The following is a 20,349-nucleotide window of genomic DNA, read 5'->3' on the forward strand; positions in this document are numbered from 1 at the left end:
GAAAGTTATTGCGGCTGTACAGAGCATTCACAGGGAAACCCAAGTCCGGAGAGGGTAGCTGGTATGCAGTGAACTGGAAGAGTGGCCCCAGGTTCTTTCCTACAAATGAGCAGTAGGGAGACTCCTAAGAGCTTTGCAGTGCCAACGAGGAGCAGTCAGGCTTAAGCAAGAAACTCTACATGGCTCAGGAAGTTCTAACCTGATGGAAAGTCTGAACAAAAGAAAAGCCATCCTTTCAAAAAAAAAGGGTTTGGACATCTAAATCCTTACTCCCAACCTTTCTTTGCATGGGGACCTTAGCTTGAATACAGTGGGACCTGGCAATATTCCTGCTCAGGTCTCATGCCTTTGACAAACCATAGTGTGAAAACTGATGCTTCATTTTGGACTATATAAAGCACACTGAAAGCTACTTTGTAAAAACCAAAGGTCCGTGCAATGATCTGTTCCCTGGGTCCCTTGCACTAACGGCCAGTTAAGTTCCTGGAGCCAATAAATAATCATTTCTGCCCCTGTAGCTAAGGGACAGAACTGCAAGGCATATTCTCTTGGTTTTCTCTTCCTATGGCCATGGTCTCTCTGCCCTGTACCCTTTTCTTTTTCTCAAGGGATTGGAGTTAGATTCTTTCAGCCATTTATTCATTTATCCACTCAGCATATATTCACTAAATACCTAGTATGTGTCAGGCACTATTTTAGGTGCTGAGGATACAGTAATACAAAAGGCAGCCATTCCCTTCATGGAGCCTACATTCTAATAAAATAGAAAGATGAAAGACAAACAAGTAAGCAGATGCATCATTTAATATCAGGTAGCAATAAGCAACACAGAGAAGAATAAATCAAGCTAAAGAGATGGAAAGTCATTATAGTTAGGGTGGTCAAAGAAAGCCCATCTCAGCAAATGGCATTTGAGCCAAGACTTAATGATATGTGAAAGCCACATGGACACCTAGGAGAAAAATTGGTTCAGAGATAGAGCAGTGGTAGAAATAGAAAGTGCAAAAGCTAGAAGGTGGCAACATGCTTGGCATGCAGGAGGAACAGCATGCCAATCAGTGTGATTGGACTATAGAAGCAAGGGGAAAATAATAAAAGGTGGTATCAGAGAGGAAGACGAGTGCCTTATCATGTAAGAACTTTGCATTTCATTCTAGGAGGATGGGAAACCATTTGAACACAGATGAGATATGATCTTTATTGCTAAACTTTGTGACTCTCAGTGGCCCCACTCAATCACAGAGTAGGACTGAGAACTAAAGTTCAAGCTAGCGAATAGACAGCCAATAAGATGTAGGAAAAGACATAATGGCTACAGCAATTCCAACAGGTCAAGGCTCAGAGGTGACAGCAAGACCAGGAGGATTCTTTAATACAATCTCCTATCCTCTGTCCCTTCTCTTTGGGAGGTCCCCACTGCTGCTGGTGGGATATGAAGAGATGTTGGGAAAACACCCACTCATCCTTTAAGAGTCAACTTAAACACTATCTCTTCTGTGAAGGACAGACTGTGTTTCTGTTAACATGGATCACACTGAAATATAAAGAGGTGATCATGGGTAAGAATAAATAATCTAGACTTAGGGGGTAATAGGCTAATTTCAATGTACGCTGTTCTTGCTTGTTGGAGTGGGGAAGATACCACACACCAGTGGTAGAAAAGGTAGGTCACTCTGAAGGGAGTACATGCTTCTATGTCATTCATCAGGGAGTAAGCAACTCCTGGAATAAGAAGCAGCAAACCCAAGGGGACAGGGATTTCTTAGGGACTGAGGAAACTGGGCTAGACTCTCAAGCACAGAGAGGTCTAACCTAGTTCCCCTAGATAGGACCAAGCTGACACCGGCCACTGAGGTTAGTCAGGGAGTTGACCCAGGAAGAAAATGTGCACCTGGGTTTGTGTACCAGTTCTGTCCCTGTTTAGAGTGAAATTAGTGGAAGGAATAAAGTTTCTGCTCTTCAGAGGTCAGGACTGCACGGAGGGTTGCTCTATCAATGAGCAAGGCACAGAGAAAACAGAAGTGAAGTGAAGTCGCTCAGTCGTGTCCAACTCTTCATGACCCCATGGACTGTAGCCTACCAGGATCCTCCATCCACAGGATTTTCCAGGCAAGAATACTGGAGTGGGTTGCCATTGCCTTCTCTGTAGAAAGACACGAGAGCATTCCATACGATGTAACCCTTTTGAAACAACAAATAATCTGGAGATACCTGGGGCATTTTAGGGGAAAGAAAATGTTGGGGAAGGCTGGACTTCCCACTTTGGTGGACAAATGGAAGTTTAGGGTTGTTCAGTGTTAGGTCACTGATGTAATATTAGCAGCACCTAACACCAGCAAGGCTGATCTCATACATTATTTAAGTTTGGGTGCTTTGCCTCATTCCTTGAGAACAGAGAAGCCACGTTATCCACATTTTTTTCTCCTGCAATAAGCAAGGTGACTGGCATGTAGGATATGTTCAGCAGGTGTACAATGAACAAATAGATGAATGAATGAATGATGAAGGGGAATTGAGATGGCAGGCATTGGTGGAGAAGGAGAAAGCCAGGCAGAATTTGCCATATGGGAATGCATGTGTTTAGAACAAATAGTTGTGTGCTTGCCAATACTTTCAACTTTATAAAGGCAGATGCTTCACATGTTAAATCATATGCCAACTTTCATCTTCCAAGATAGGTCTTTCTACATTATCAATAAAGGAAGTGCTTGCCAACCTGTTCTACTACTACAGAAACACAATGGACAGTCACACACCAAAGAATGTAGGGTTTCATTGAATAAGTATGTTAAATAAAGGAGCTACCTGCATTATAGACAGTCTTCACTCAGAAAGAGGACAGCAATCATAGCCTAACATATGTGATCCACTGCAATGTCCAAATTGAGGTTAAAACCTAAGAAGCTGCTTGAGTAAGATCAAAGTTGTTAAAATTTCAGAAAAGCAACTAAATTCTGAACTTGCCATTGACTCCAACCAGCAGCTGAAAAGATCATAATAACTATTTTGATAACTGGTGGGAGTACTGAATTTTTATTTAAGAGACATGAGTTTGAGTCCTGACTCTGTCATCATTTGATTGTATGAAACCGGCCAAGTCATTTACCACTCAGAAATTCAGTATCCTCATCTGTAAAAGGGAGATAATAATAGTCAGATTACAGTGTTACTATAAACATTAAATAAATTCTGTATGTGAAATAACTTTGTGATGTACTGAACATAACATGAAAATAAGTCATTTCGTAATTTTTTTTGTTATTAGAATTATAATGGGATAAACCATTATACTTACGTACAACTTTACTTAATTTTTATTACTGAAGAATGTAGCCAGGAGAAACATTGAACTTTACACAGGTATGTGTATTCTAGTCAACATATATGACAGTTCTTGAGGTGTTTTCTTTAAATGTCACTAATCAAAGTTATGGCAAATGAAGAGGTCCCTGGGGGAAACATGAAACCTACAGGAGTGAAGAGTAGTTTTATAATTTATTATCTTTCACATTTTGTTTTCCAAATCCACCTCAAAATGTTTGCTCCTTATGTCATTCAGACTGTGTAAAATACGGCCAGAAGGAAAGACCCTTCCAGGCATGACAAGGTCAGAAACTATAAATATAAAGATGGATAGAGTTGATGACATAAAAATTCTAAATGTTAACAGAGCAAGAAACCAAGCAACGAAATTAAAACAGTTGAAAGATTAAATACTAGGGTAAAATGCAGCACATGGAAAAGAGAAAGTAGTAAATTCCTACATTTATAAAAAATTTTAATTAAAGAATTTTAACAATACAATGGAGAAAATGGTCAAATGGCATAGAAAGATAATTCATAAAAGAAGAAACACAAATGACCAATAAGAAAGAATGCCTAATTTGCCTAGTAATTAAAGGAGTGCAAACTAAAACAAGATGCTATTTTTCACTTATCAGATGGGCAAAAGTTTAAAAGAATGCTAATGCTCATTGCTGGTTAGGGTGTAGGAAGTGGGCACACTCATTAATTGTTGGTGGGAATTCATTTTGGTACAACCTTTCTGGAAGGCAACTTGGCAAGGCCTATGAAAATCTAAAATATGCAAACTCTTTGACCCAACTCATTCACATCAAGAAATCTATTCTAACAAAATCATGAGACAAACACACAGAATGTTTGTACAAAGTTATCACTCATGGAGTTATTACAGAAAATTGGAAGCAACTTAAATATCCAGGGGATTGTTTTTAATAAATAACAGAACACATGTACGGCAGAATATCAAAAACAGTGATGTTGACCTAGTCATTGACATGAAAAGATGTCCATAATTAATAGATGAAACATATTACAAAACAGTAGAAACTATCAATCAGGTGGGATTATGGGTGGGATTATGAGTGATATTTATTTTCTATAATTTTCTCAATTGCTCTATTCATGTTTTTATGTATCAAGCAGGTAATAACTACTTTTTCATTAAAAGAGATAAAATCTACTTCCAAAATATCTTTTTAAAGTAATATAGCTATTCTCACAATACTTGTTTTGGGGCTTCCCTGGTAGTTCAGCTGGTAAAGAACCCACCTGCAATTCAGGAGATCTATTCTCACAATACTCATTTTACATCACAATATTTTAAGTATAACTTTCTTTTTCTTAGTAGGTTTCAAATGAGATATATTTGAGACAATAGAATATGCTCTCAGTGAAGTAAAGTGAAGTGAAAGTCACTTAGTCATATCTGACTCTTTGCGACCCCATGGACTATACAGTTCATGGAATTCTCCAGGCCAGAATACTGGAGTGGGTAGCCTTTCCCTTCTCCAGGGGATCTTCCCAACCCAGGGATCAAACCCAGATCTCCCACATTGCAGGCAGATTCTTTACCAGCTGAGCCACAAGGGAAGCCCAAGAATACTGGAGTGGGCAGCCTATCCCTTCTCCAGCAGATCTCCCCAACCCAGGAATCAAACCGGGGTCTCCTGCATTGCAGGTGGATTCTTTACCAATCGAGCTATCAGGGAAGCCCAATATACTCTCAGATAGAACTTAATTTGTTTTCATCCTCACAATCTGATGTGCTGATATAAAAGCTAAAGTAACAAATCCTCCTCCTTCCCCAATCCTTCTCTAGGAATTTTTGTTCGCTTTCCTACTTTTCTACTGCTAAGACAAATCACAGCTCCAAATCAAAGAACGCAACTATATGGAATATGCTCTTCACACAAGGCTGCTGGTCCCTTCTCTGCCTTCTGCCTGCCTATCTCCAAGGTGACCGCAGGCTCAGGTTTGGAGTTACTCAAAAACAGCAGTGTAGTTCCACTTGAAAAAGCAGTCAGGTCAGAGGAAAATGTACTCAGGATGAAAGGGATTAGCTCATATAGCAAACAGAGCATAGTATTTAAGCATTCAGGATCTAGAATAAGACTACACAGATTTAAATTCTGACTTACTAGCTTTGTAACTTTGGCAAATTACTCTAAGCCTTCGTTTCCTCATCTATAAAATGAGCACATGAATCTCTTCTTCACAGGATCATTATGAAACTAAAAAGAGAAATTACAACCAAAATACTTGGTGCCTGACATGTAGTTAACATTCAGGAATGCTAGTCATTAAAATTATCATTTGTCTTAAATATTTGTTGTTGTGCAATTATTCTAGTTTCTGTAGGTCAGGAATATGGGAGAGGCTTCGCTGAGTCCTCTGGCTCTGGGTCTCTCACAGACTGCAGTCAAGGTGTCAGTCATCTACAGTCATCTCACAGGTAAATGGGGGAAGGACCCACTTTTACAGAATTGGCAGGATTCAGTTCCTCATGGGCTACTGAGCTGAAGGCTTTCGTTTCTCAGTGAGGTGGGTCTTCGGTTGTCAGGATGTGGCAGCTTGCTTCATCAGAGTGAGCAGGTCAGAGAGAAGACAGAGTGACAGCATGAGGGACTGTCACAGGTTTTGATTACTCAGTCTTGGATGTGACTGCCTTTCCCTTTTGCCACATTCGGTTCCTTAGAAATAAGTCTCTGGGTTCAGCCTACACACAAGGGGAAGTGATTGTTCAGGGGAGTAAATAAGAAGGAGACAGAGATCAATGAGGGCCGTCTCAGAAAATGCCTGCCACACCACTGTATAAGCTTTTCCAAGAAAATACTAACTTCTGAGATCGATATTGTGTGACTTCTGTAAACTTCTGTAAACCCAGACGAATTGCAAAGTGTCCAACCTGAGTAAATGGATCAAACATAGAACTATTATCTATGTTTATATGATGATGTGGTAGTTCAAAGAGAGTTCCCACCATGAAGGAAAGGTGGGTGCTACAGAGGTCCTCTTTGGTGTCTTTGTTACAAAAACAATGGGAATTTTATTTGTTTGTTTTCCATATATAACCCAAGTCTCCACCCTCTAAGATATTCTATAACCAATTTAAAGATATTAGATACTACCTCAGCAATTGGGATCATTTTCTTCTTAGTGCAAAAAATGCTGGCCCCACATTCAGGATCCACTTAAATCACAGTCTGCCTCTTACTGTCTTCTGGTTCCTAATGGTTCTAGGGCTTTTTTTATCTTCATAATATGCCCCAGGTTGGGCGTACTCCCATTTTCTTCAGTCCTCAAAGCACCAGAATGATTTTCTGTTATTTGATTCAAAGAGCAATTTAGTTCTCTTTGAGTCTTTTGAGTCTCTTTCCAGATTATGTTTGGAAAGATTATATTTGATTCTCTTTCCAGAAAAAAATCCACAACATTTTTTTAAAAAAAAGCAATTCTCTCCCTAAAAAGAATTCCATCTTCTGAATAAAGCAGCCAGTTTTTTTAAATTGTGTAATGTTCTTTATCACTACGCAAATTGTATTTCATTATTAAATTAATATTCAAAGGTTATCAACTGACTTTACCACAGAAACTCTGAAGGCCAGAAGGGAGTGTCATGATACCTTTAAAGTGATTTAAAAAAAAAAAAAAGGTAAAAAAAACTACAAACAAAAATACTCTACCTGGCATGGCTTTCATTCAGATTAGATAGATCAAAAGTTTTACAAATGAGCATTACTAGTTTAAAAATGTCATGGTAACCAAAAGCCAAAAATCTTTAAGAGATACACTAAAAAAAGAGAAAGAAATTCAAGCATAACACTAAAGACAGCTATTAAATCACAATGGAAGAGAACAAAAGAGGAAGAAAGAAACAAAAAAGAATGATAAATAAACCTAAAAACTATTTACAAAATTCAATAAGTTTATACCTATTAATAATTTCTTAATTAAACTAAATTCTCCAATCAAAAGAAACAGAATGACTGAATGGAAACAAAAATAAGACACATATCAGTTCAGTTCAGTTCAGTTCAGTTCAATCCCTCAGTCATGTCTGACTTTTTGCAACCCCATGGACTGCAGCACGCCAGGACTCCCTGTCCATCGCCAACTCCGAGAGTTTACTTAAACTCATGTCCATTGAGTCGGTGATGCCATCCAACCATCTCATCCTCTGTCGTCCCCTTCTCCTCCTGCCTTCAATCTTTCCCAGCACCAGGGTCTTTTCAAATGAGTCAGTTCTTCACATCAGATGGTCAAAGTATTGGAGTTTCAGCTTCAGCATCAGTCTTTCCAATGAATATTCAGGACTGATTTCCTTTAGGACCCATATAGTGCTGTCTATAAGAGACGCACTTCAGATCTAAAGACACACACGCAGACTAAAAGTGAGGGGATGGAAAAAGTTTTTCCTTGTGAATGGAATTCAAAAGGCAGGGTAGCAATACTTAGAGAAGACAAAACAGACTTTAAGACAAAGACTATAACAACAGGCAAAGAACATTACATGCCAATAAAGGGATCAATTCAAGAAGAAGATGTAGCACTTGTATTGTGCTACACACACACACACACACACACACACACACACACCCCAAACATAAGAACACAAATACATACAGCAAATATTAACAGACATAAAGGGAGAAATTAAGACAATAATAGTAGGGGACATAAACACCTCACTTACATCCATAGACAGACCATCCAGACAGAAAATCAGTTAGGAAACCCTGATCTTAGAATGACACATTAGACCAAATATACTTAATACATATGTAAAGCACACTACATCCAAAAGCAGCAGAATACACATTCTTTTGAAGCGTACATGGAATATTCTCCCGGATAGATCATATTGTAGGCAGAAAACAAGTCTCAGCAAATTTAAGAAAATTGAAACAAAATCAAGCATTTTTTTCTGGCCACAATGCTATGAAGTTAGAAATCAAAAGGAAAAAAAGTGCAAAAACACATGGAGGTTAAACAATTTTCTATTAAAATCCAATGGATCACTGAAGAATTTTTGTTTTAATCTGGAGACATGAAAATGAAAACACAATGACTCAAAATCTACAGGATGAAGCAAAAGCAGTTCTAAGAGGAAAGTTCATAACAATATAAGCCTACTTCAGGAAATAAGGAAAATCTCAAACAAACAACTTAAATTTACACCCAAAGAAAAAAGAAAAGAAAGAATGGAGAAAAACCAAAATTAATAGAAGAAAAGAAATCATAAAGATTAAAGCATAAATAAATTAAGTAGAGACTTAAAAATTATCGAAAGGATCAATGAAACTAAAAGCTGGTTCTGTAAAAAGATTTTCAAAAACATTGATAAACCTTTAGCCAGTCTCATTAAGAAAAAGAGAAGGCCCAAATCAATAAATTCAGAAATAAAAAGGGGGAAGTTACAACTAACACCACAGAAATACAAAAGATCATACAAGAATACTATGAACAACTATATGCCAATAAAATGGGCAACCTAGAAGAAATGGACACATTCTTAGAACCGTACCATCTCCCAAGACTGAACCAGAAAGAAATAGAAAATATGAACAGAGCAATTACCAGTAATGAAGCTGAATCAGTAATTTAAAAGCTCTCAATAAACAAAATTCCAGGGCCAGTTGGTTTCACAAGTGAATTCTATCAAACATTCAGAGAAGAGTTAACACCTATGCTTCTCAAACTATTTCCAAAAATCGCAGAGGTAAGAATGCTTCCAAACTCTTTCTGTAAGACCAGCAGCACCCTGACATAAAAACCAAAGATATTATGAAAAAGAAAATTACAGACCAATAATACTACTGATGAACAAAGATATAAAAATTCTCAACAAAATATTAGCAAACCAAATTCAACAATACATTAAAAGAATCATATACCATAATCAAGTGGGATTTATTCCAGTGATGCAAGGATGGTTAAATATTCACAAATTAATCAATGTCATACATCACATTAACAAACTGAGGAATAAAAATCTTATGATCATCCCACAGAAGCAGAAAAAACTTTTAACAAAATTTGACATCCATTTATGATAAAAACTCTCCAGAAAGTGGGTATAGAGGGAACATATCTCAACATAATAAAGGCCATATATGATAAGCCTACAGCTTTCCAAATTGGAAAGAAAAAAGTAAAACTGTCACTGTCTGGAAGTGACATGATACTATATATAATATCCTCAAGACATCACCAAAGAACTACTAGAGTTCATCAAGGAATTAGGTAAAGTCACAGAATACAAAACTAATATACATAAATATGTTGGCATTTCTATACACTAATGATGAGCTATCATAAAGAGAAGTTAAGAAAGTAATCCTATTTACCATGGCATGAAAAAGAATAAAATATCTAGGAATAAATCTAAGGAAGTAACTTAAAAAACTGTACCCAGAAAACTATAAGACACTGATGGAAGACACTGAAGATGACACAAACACTTGGGAAATTTTCCCATGTTCATGGACTGGAAGAATTAATATTGTTTAAATGACCATACTACCCAACGAAATCTACAGATTCAATGCAATCCTATCAAAATATAATTGACATTTTTCACAGAATAAGAACAAATAATTCTTTTAAAATTTGTATGGAAACATAAAAGACCCTAAATAGTCAAAGTAATCTTGAGAGAAAAGAACAGAGCTGGAGGGATCATGCTCCATGCTTCAGACTCTACTACTAAGCTACAGTAACCAAAATAGGTATGGTTACTGGCACAAAACAGACATACATATCAATGGAACAGAAAAAACCCATGCACTTATGGTCAGTTAACTTATCCCAAAGGAGGCAACAGTATATAATGGGGAAAAGACAGTCTCTTCAGTAAGTGGTGCTAGAAAAAGTAGACAGCTACATATAATAGAATAAAATTAGAACATTTTCTAACACCATATAAAAAATAAATTCAAAATAAAGACTTAAATGTCATATCTGACTGTTTGCAACCCCATGGACTATAGCCCACCAGGCTCTTGAAACCATAAAACTCTTAGAGGAAAACATAGGCAGAATACTTGACATATATTGTAATAATATTTTTTTAATCTCTCTCCTAAAGCAAAGGAAACAAAAGCAAAAATAAACAAATGGGATCTAATCAAATTTAAAAGTTTTGCACAGCAAAAGAAACCATTGACAAAACAGAAAGATGCCCTGTTGAATTGGAGAAAATGTTTGCAAATGATATGACTGATAAAGAGTTAATGTCCAAAATACATTAATAGCTTTATACAATTGGATATAAAATTTTTTTTTAATGGGCAGAAGATCAGGTACATGAAAAGATGATTCATGATGTTGAGCATCAGAAAAATACAAATCAGTCCTACAATGAGATATCACCTCACATCTGTCAGAATGACCATCATAAAAATGATCACAAATAATAAATATTAACGAGAATGTAGAGACTGAGAATGTGCAGAAAAGGGAACCCTTATACACTGTTGATGGGAATGTAAATTGGTGCAGTGTGAAAAACAGTATGGAGGTTTCTCAAAAAAACTAAAAGTAGAACTACCATATGATCCAACAATTCCACTCCGGGGTATATATTTGAAGAAAACAAAAACACTAATTTGAAAAGATTATATGCACCCCAATGTTCAAAGCAGTATTATTTACAATAGCCAAGATACTGAAGCAACCTAAATGCCCATCAACAGGTGAGCAGATAAAGAAGAGGTGACATATATATGTGTGTGTGTAAGTAAATAAGTGTTAGTTGCTCAGTTGTGTCTGACTCTTTGTGATCTCATGGACTGTAGCCCGCCAGGCTCCTCTGTCCATGGAACTCTCTAGGCAAGAATACTAGAGTGGGTAACCAACCCAGGGATCAAACCTGGGTCTCCTGCATTGCAGACAGATTCTTTACCATCTGAGCCACCAAGGAATATATATATATATATTAATATACATATACAAACACACACACACACAATGGCATACTACTTGACCATGAAACAGAATGGAATTTTACTATTTGCAACAACATGGGTGGGCCTGGAAGATACTATGTTTAGTGAAATAAGTCAGACAGAGAAAGACAAATACAGTATGTTATCATTTATATGCAGAATCTACAAATAAAACAAACAAATTAATATAATAAAATAGAAACAGACTCACCAATATAGAGAACTAGCAGTTATCAAATGCAGAGAGGGAAGGAAAGAGAGGCAAAACAAGGGTAGATACAAATTACTACTACTATTACAAATTAATAGATACAAACCACTCTGTATAAGACAAATGAGCTACAAAGATATATTTTACAATGCAGGCAACATAGTCAATATTTTAGAATCAGTACAACTTCAGAATTCTATGGCTTTCAAGAATAGGCAAAACAAGCCCATGGAGATGAAAATAAGAATAAATGTTACCATAGGCTGGGGAGGTTGGGTAGGAACTTTCTGGGGTGCTAAAAATGTTTTATATCTTAATCCAGTAATGGCTCAGTTGGTAAAGAATCTGCCTGCAGTACAGGAGACCCAGGTTCGATTCCTGGGTCTGGAAGATCCTCTGGAGAAGGAAATGGCAACCCACTCCAGTATTCTTGCCTGGAGAATCCCGTGGACAGAGGAGCTTGGCAGGCTACAGTCCATGGGGTCCCAAGAGTCAGACATGACTTGGTGACTAAACCACCACCTTCACCACCAGTGATGGCCACATGGGTATAAAAGTATGTAAAAAGTCTTTGAGATGTACATTGTAAGTGCCTGCTGTTTATAATATAGAAATTATATCTCAATATGGGCTGAAAATCAAAAAAATATTGAAAATGCTTTTCAAAATCGAAAATAACTTTTCTAGTTAGTCAGAATCTCCCACTCTAATTCCATGGTAGTGGTTTAGTTGCTAAGTCAGACTGACTCTTTGAGACCCCATGGACTATAGCCCACCAGGCTCCTCTGTTCATGGGATTTCCCAGGTAAGAAAATAGAGTGGGTTGCCATTTCCTTCTCCAAGGAATCTTCCTGAACCAGGGATCAAACCTAGATTTCTTACATTGCACATGGTCTCCTGCATTGTAGGTGGATTCTTTACCAACTGAGCCACCAAGGAAGCCCTACTTTCATAGAACCCTCCAAAAAACTTCAACATTCTACCATGTCCTGTTTAGATAAGCATATCCTCCCACCTATCCCTCAAAATATCACTTATTCATCTGTTATTTGTGGAGCATTCACTATATCCTCCAAAGAGCAGAATTGTATTTGTGGAGCCACAGATGGGAAAACAACCAGTTTATCCCTAGAGTGCACCTGCCCCATGACAGACTAGTAGCCTGGGCTTCTGAGTGAAACATAGAAGGAGAGTCAACTCTCAGTCATACACACAAGTGTCTGGTTGAACTAGAAATTCAGGGGAAGGCATCTCACCGACAGACAGGTGAGTGAGTGTGGAGATGGGCGTGCCTTGCCCCCATTTAATCTCCTGTCCTTTTTGTAATGAGCCTGTCTGACAGAAGATGTGGTGGAGCACTGGAAGAGGGGGGTTCATCTTGACAAACGAAAGGTTGTCAAACCACCTTCTGAGGTGTTGAGACAATTCAACAGGAATCATTTCTTCCCTTCAGAGTACAAAAGAACTGATGGCATCTAGGGTGGTTGTCCAGTTGAGGGTGGGTCAGAGCCAGTGTTGTAGATACAGGGAGGAAGGTTAGTATGACAGGTTTTCCAAGCACATGGGAACATGGGGTGGGGAGGGGGCTTGGTAAATTCCCAGAGTCTGTGCCAGCTGAGGGTTTCTGGTACCACTGTCTTCAAGGAAATTCTAAATACCTTCCAAGTTTCCTATTCAATGAAACAGAATTAGATCCATGCTTTGTTGCCAAGGCTTCCCTGGTGGCTCAGATGGTAAAGCGTCTGCCTGCAATGTGGGAGACCCAAGTTCAGTCCCTGGTTTGGGAAGATCCTCAGGAGAAGGAAATGGCAACCTGCTCCCGTACCATGCCTGGAAAATCCCATGGACAGAGGAGCCTTGTATGCTACAGTCCATGGGGCTGCAGTCGGACTCGACTGAGCGACTTCACTTTCCTTTCCTTTTGTTGCCAAAGGCACAATCAGCCTGTCATTGGTGTTCACCAAGGACTGTACATACAATATCCAAAGGAGCCAACAACCAAGTTTCTTTTTTCAGGAATTTTAGGCTTCAATGCAGAGAAGCAGTGTTATGTATAAAATTTGGGTGAATCCCACTGTATTGTTCCTTGTTCACTGTCTCATTATCGTCAGCTTCTAAAGATGATGATATCTTCTCTCACCTCAAACATTTATAACCTTTCACCAAGAAATATCAAACTTTAAAAATATGTATTTTGGTCATTTTTACAACTATATATTTTTTCTGTTTAAGACTTTTAGGAGAAAACACATACACATTTCCATCAGCTTACAGTACAAACCATTAAAAGAATGTATGTAGAATAACCTAGTTTGTTAAAAAGAAAGAGAGAAAAATTATATTAAATACATATAAATTTTAAATAAACATTAATTCCTTTAAAATAGTAACTAGGAAGATACTTATTCCAACAAAAACTCCTCTTTGAAACTATCTCTAGAGCTACTTTATCAGCGGCCTGTAACACAGTGATAGATAAAATAAAATCCATTATTTTATAATTACAACTTTCTTCAGTTAAGAAAGATGTTGGCCCAACTTATAATTAAAACCAAAACCACCCTTAAAAAGCATGATTAAAAAATTACCTGTAATTCAAAAGTGTATTTTTTTTTTTTAAGTGTGGTAAGCAATGGTGGCATTACAGGAATGTGTGATAAGCCTCCCATGCAATGCTTTAATGGAGACAATAGTCATTTTTTTATAATAAGACTTTTTTGTGAAATATCTTTCAAAAAGAAAGGGAATTCCATGGTGGTCTAGGGTTCAATCTCTGGTCAGGGAACTAAGATCCTAGAAGCAGCACTGTGCAGCAAAAAAAAAAAAGAAAAAGAAACAGAAATCCACATAATTTTCAATCTCATTATTATCATTATTATCTCATCATAATTCTTTTAGTTGAGTATACTCACACAATTATACCATATATCATCACTTTTTGAATAAGTCCTTTTTATTTTTTAAAATATAATTTGTAAATTTTTCCTATTGATAAGTTAACATAAATTAATTGAGATCAGAAAACTCAAACAAGTATAAAGAAGAAAGTATAACCACTTATGGTCCCATCAATAAGATTAATTATTTTAAAACAAGTTTTATATATTACCTTAAAAAGGTTAGAATGAAGTTGAGACGGCCCTGATGGTTGAGAAATAACATTCAGAAAATTTTGTATTTATCTTGTAGAAACTGAATACTAGGAGAGAAAATCAAGTTACAGCATTTTGTCTACAAGTCAGATCTCCAGTTACTGATGCCAGACATATAAGTGCCTTTGGCATTAAGGATTCTTAGCGTATCATGTGAGAAGCAGTGCCTTTCCTAGCAGAGAAAAGTCATGTCCCACAGAACAGAGGGAGTCAGGGGCTGTTTGTCTTTCCAGGCAAGGTGGCCTCAGTAAAACAGAACAGGAGGTGTTATCAGCCTTGCCCTCTGAACTGTAGAATGGGGCCACTGAAAACTTCCATACACTGCATGCGTGCACGCATGCTAAGTTGTCTTAGTCATGTCCAACTCTTTGAAATCCTATGAACTGTAGCCTGCCAGGCTCCTCGTCCATGGGATTCTCCAGGCAATACTGGAGTGGGTTGTCACACCTTTCTCTGGGGGATCTTCCCGACACAGGGATCGAACCCATTCTTTTATGTCTCCTGCATTGGCAGGCAGGTTCTTTACCACTAGAGCCACCTGGGAAGCCCTTTCAACCACTGTGGAGTATAGTGTCAGCTGCTCAGTTGTGTCCAACTCTTTGCGACCCCATGGGCTGTAGCCCACCAGGCTCCTCTGTCCACAGGATTCTCCAGGCAAGAATACTGGAGTGGGTCACCATTTCCTTCTCCACAGGATTTTCCCAACCCAGGGATTAAACCCAGGTCTTCTGCATTGCAGGCAGATTCTTTATTATCTGAGCTACAGGGAAGTCCAACCACTAGCTGTGGCCAAATACTGCCAATACCAGAAAAAAAAAGAAAAGAAACCTACTCTTCTTAAGGGCACCAAAGTTCACCTATAAAGGCCAAGGTAAAGAAGAAAGCATTCTTGACAAATACCTTCCAGGGTCCTGGAGTCCAAACATGTTTACTCACTGATGATTGCACTTGTGAGCCAACAGTCTCAGGCATCCCCCTGCAACTTCCGGCATCCCCTTGGTCATAGTGATGCTTCTTCCCTGTGTCTTGGTCACTGAGCTGGGTGCTAACTCTATGGACCTGGAGCAGAAAAGGGACCAGTCTGGGCTAGAGAAGCAAGTTCAGGAGATCTTAGCATATAATATGGACTGAAGTAATAGACTGAATTATATCCTTAAGGAAAAGCACATAGAGGAAGAAGAAGAAAAGTCCAAAACAGAGATCTGAGGAATCGTTAAAGTCTGGCAGGACATGGTGACTGCCAGAATGTAGTGGACAAGGAACAGGGGCATGCACAATGTGGTACTTGTATTTTTAATGCATACTATGTTATGATTATTTGTTATAAAGTTCTCCTTTATATTGAGTATCTCAATATAAAGACTTTGTCCTGTTTATCTCTGTGCCTTTCTTAGTACCCAGCAGGTGCTCAATTGAAATCCACAGAAGAAAGAGTAGAAGAAAGAGGAGGAGAAAATGGCAGAGACAGAATGGGAACTAGAAAGACAGGAAGGAGGAAAGCAAAGAGGTAATATTTCCACAGAGTCCATGTTCACTTTGCCCATGATAAACTTAGAATGTGGGTGCCTAAATTAAATTCGGAACCAGAAGAGACAGAACAAAAGGCTGGATACAGAACATCTGAATTCTGTCCTGCAGAACATACTGCTGCAAAACTCAAGGCCAGCTCCAAGGAACAAGCCTCCAGAACAAAGATGAGGAGCCCGGCTCCCACTCAGAAAGTACTGCAGTGTTTCTAGACCTATAAGAGAAAATAGTGTAACTTCAGCAAGGCTGCTAAGGCTTCTTTATTGGTTCCTTGGGCTGTTTAAAGACAAAGCAGTAAAATAGATCTTAGGAACTCGGCCCAATACACGGCACAAAAGACTTAGTAGCAGCCACATAATGTGTGTTTATAATAACCTGTTCATACTGGTGCACTGGCTTCCAGGAGATAAGACTGTGAGGTGGAAAAAGGAGTGGGCAGAGGGGCTCTGGTTCCCATGCTATTCATACTGCACCAGTGGTGGGGTCCCCACAATGATGCCAAATGATAGTTCCCCAAATGACCGTGGTCTGAATCTTTTAAACATGCCTGCTTATTTTCTCCCAATAAAAGATTCTCTACATTTGACTTTGTAGGTCCTTGAAGCTAATAAATTATGAAACTGCTTGCCTAGAAAAATATTTTTTATGGAAAGAATCAATTGTAATCTAGAGGAAACACTCACTGTCTGAATTCCAACAAACCTGTTCCATGATATGGTTGAGTTCTTGCACTCTGCGCAAAGCCAAGAGACATACCACGAATAGAAACAGTTCAAGGCCCTTGGTCCAGCACTCCTGCTCTGTATTGCAAATTCAGCCCTCTGATAGGAAGGTGGGGTGAGAGACAGGGAGGGTCAGAAAAATCTTTTTATCTGACGATACTTGGAACTTTTTGTTTAGTCTGGAGAAATCCGAATGATACAGTTCTTCAGATTCTGTACTTTTTCACTTGCTGCTTGTGTATGCTACATGCACCAAAAAAAAAAAAACTGTCCAATTACAAAACACATTTCTAGAGCAATTTAAAGTTGACTTGCTAAATAATGAACTACAACAATGTACTGCTTTTCTGTAGTTCCTTTAGAATACAAAATTAAGTCTCTGGATACTTATAGGAATTTCCTTGACAACACAGATAATATCCCATTTTTCAAATAAAAAAAAATTTGATAAACAGTCTAGAATAAGCTTATTCTTTCTGATGGAGTTCTCATTACCCGTCCAATTTCCCCTCCAATTTTCATTCCATTCCTTCCCACTCCCAAGAAGGGCATCACTCATTTCTTTGCAGCATTCGCACACATACAAGCATGGATGCCCATGGTACTCACCAAATTTTCTTATTTTCTACAACCTTGATGCTCTGGTATTTGTGGCATTGATCCTGGAGAGATTGCCCCTTCTAGTGCTAGCTATCTCCTAAAGACAGCAAATGACTTTCCCGGATGCAAGCCTTTAATAAACTAGCCAACCAGTTCAGAGTCTACACCCCTAAGCATCTCCTTTATCAAATTCTCACACACCAATCCAATATTTCCCCCTGCCTTAAATCATGCCAGGGCCAGATATCAGAAATCTAGGGACTGACCACTCTTACAGCCCAGAATCTACCTAAATTATCCAAATTATTCAATGCACCTTCCCTGCCTCATTCATTCCTCCCCACCTCCCACCACACCCCCCCAGAGAAAAAACAGTAAAGGCTCTGGCCATGCTGGGCCCTACCCTCTCTGCCTCCTGATTCATCCTGCTTCCTGTGTGGCCCTGCATGGCCTGCTGTTCTGTGTCTCATGTTTCCACAGATCTGAGAGTACAAAATTCTCTCTTTGTGACAATCATTTGTGTCTGTGTGTCCTACCATACCTGATTTGAACAAACTCCAGGTACATTTTTAACCCACCCACATTCTGAGAAAACCCAATAATCTAAGTGCTTTAGAATTCACTCACTTTTACTAGGCCATCTAAGAAATAGAAGGATAAGGATGAAAAATTCTAGTTCAAGGATCTAATCCCTAGAGAAGAAGGTATCTTCTAAGTCTCATATTTCATTCTATCTGACAATAAGAACCCTTACTTTGAGTACTAGGCATGTGGACCTAATTGCGTTTTTATGAAACTATGCAACGGGTACACATGCATTTATGAGCCTCCCAAAACCAGGCATAATAACTCACACATTTTTGCTTCTGCTATTGCTCCTAACACATGGAAAGATCAGAAGGCATAAACAATACTGATAGTGATTAAGACCTGATCACTGAAGTTAGAGTTTGGATCTGTCACTACCTTGAGCAAGATATTACTCAAGGCTCAATTTCCTCAACTGTAAAGCAAGCATAATGACATGACATACCTCGTGGAGAGGTGAATAATTAAATGAGAATATATGTAATAAATTCAGCAAAATTTCTAGAAAATAGTATGCCTTCAATAAATATTGTCTACTACCATCACTGTAATGGGTGCTTTAGTGTGATAGTTTAATAACTTTTAAGACAAAGTCTCTTCTTGTTATGGTAAAATAGCTTGTAGCCATCAGTTTAGTTAGAAAAAAACAAAACAGAAAGGGAACATTTATTAAGTACCCTATGAAAGCCAGACTCTGAGCTAGACCTTTTGCATTATTAATTTTATCTCATCCTCACAACAACACTATGAAGTAATATCATGTCTGTCTTACAGATGAGGTGACTGAGGCTCAGAAACACCAGTATCCTCAAAATAACCCAACTTGTAAGTAGCAGAGTCAGGATTTGGACAAAATTCTGCCCAGCTCACAAGCCTACTGGTCCTTGTTGCTTCTTGAGTGGAATTTGAATTCAGCATCCTTGGGAAGTTCAACTATTTTAGGGAATCCTGGGAACTGGTAGAAAGCAAAGATGACACAGTGATATGCTCCTTAGCAAAGAGAAAATATTCAAGATCGCCACTGGAAACCAAGAACACAGAATAGAGATACAAGCACCAAGAGAAAACATGCAGAGACAGAAGTAGATGAAATAAGAACTGACAGAATTTAGAAAAGAAGTGGAAGAAAAATATTCTAGCATCCCAAAGAGGGGCTTCCCTGGTGGCTCAGATGGTAAAGACTCTGCCTGGAATGCAGGAGACCCAGGTTCGATCCCTGGATCAGCAAGATTCGCTGGAGAAGGGAATGGCTACCTACTCCAGTATTCTTGCCTGGAGAATTCCATGAACAGAGGAGCCTGGCGGGCTGCAATCTATAGGGTCGCACAGAGTCAGACACAACTGAAGCAACTTAGCATACACATGCACACATGGTAAGAAAAGTGAGTAAAACAGCATGGGAATGAGCAGATTTTTTTTTAAGTTTAAAAAAGAAAAAAAAAAGATAATGAATATGAATGAGACTAAGTCAGAAAACATGAGCAAAACTGACATCCCTGAAGAAGAGAACACAATAATGGAACAATAAAATATTTCAAGATCCAATTCAAAGTGACTTCTGCTCAGGTGGCAGCCCCCCAGGATGAGGAGGTCCTTGCAAGGAGGTCTGCCCTTCTCTAGAGAGTTAGATTCAACAGAATTCTTTAAATCCAGCTCCACCAGCCAATCCCAGGAGTGTAACATTTTGAACAATAAAATTGATTCTTTGGTTATAAAAGCTATATATTTTCCCCCAAAGAGGAATTATTTAAATTTGCAAATTGAAAGATACATCTTGTCCCTAGGGGGAAAAAAAAATCACAGCACAACTGTTTGGCTACAAAAATTTTCTAAAAGAATCATTTTAGTATCCTGGGAGGGAAAAATCAACAATTAAGTCACTTAACAGAGGTGGAAAAAAAATCAGTGCTAGAAAACAGAAAAGCAAAGCCAAAATAGTCCTCAGGAATATAAAGTGTGACCTAAGAATTTTATTATCGATCAACAGAAATGTAAAATCAATGAGTAAACTTTTCTGAAAATGTAAGAGGTCAGTGGCCATAGCTTTTCACTTGTGAAAGCTACAAGAAACAAATATTACCCAACCAAAAGAATAAAGCTTCCTCATTAAAGAATGACTGGTTGTTTTGTGTATTTCATCCAATTAACTGAAGGAGAACAACTAGAACAAATGTGGATATTTATTTTTTCAGTGGAAGGTACAAATCTGGAGCATGTGTATATAATTAATAATATTTTCAAGGTGAAGAAGAGAAGATGTGTGATGACTCAACACTGAGTTTTGCTCTTTCTGTTTCGAG

General features: G+C 38.2%; 1 protein-coding gene across 15 annotated transcripts in view; it reads right to left on the bottom strand.

Moving 5' to 3' along the window:
• Nucleotides 1-20,349, bottom strand: part of LOC145516574 (uncharacterized) — a 291,214-nt gene that overhangs the window by 98,774 nt on the left and 172,091 nt on the right. The window contains exon 6 of one of the 15 annotated variants that reach the window (XR_014061501.1): nt 15,513-15,671. The exons of the other annotated variants lie outside the window; for them this stretch is intronic. The gene's annotated coding sequence lies outside the window, so the exon portion shown is untranslated. The remainder of the gene's footprint in view (nt 1-15,512; nt 15,672-20,349) is intronic. 15 annotated transcript variants of the gene reach the window in all.

Source organism: Giraffa tippelskirchi, chromosome 8 (assembly GCF_054371585.1).
Source record: "Giraffa tippelskirchi isolate mGirTip1 chromosome 8, T2T-mGirTip1v1.2.pri, whole genome shotgun sequence".
NCBI lineage: Eukaryota > Metazoa > Chordata > Mammalia > Artiodactyla > Giraffidae > Giraffa > Giraffa tippelskirchi.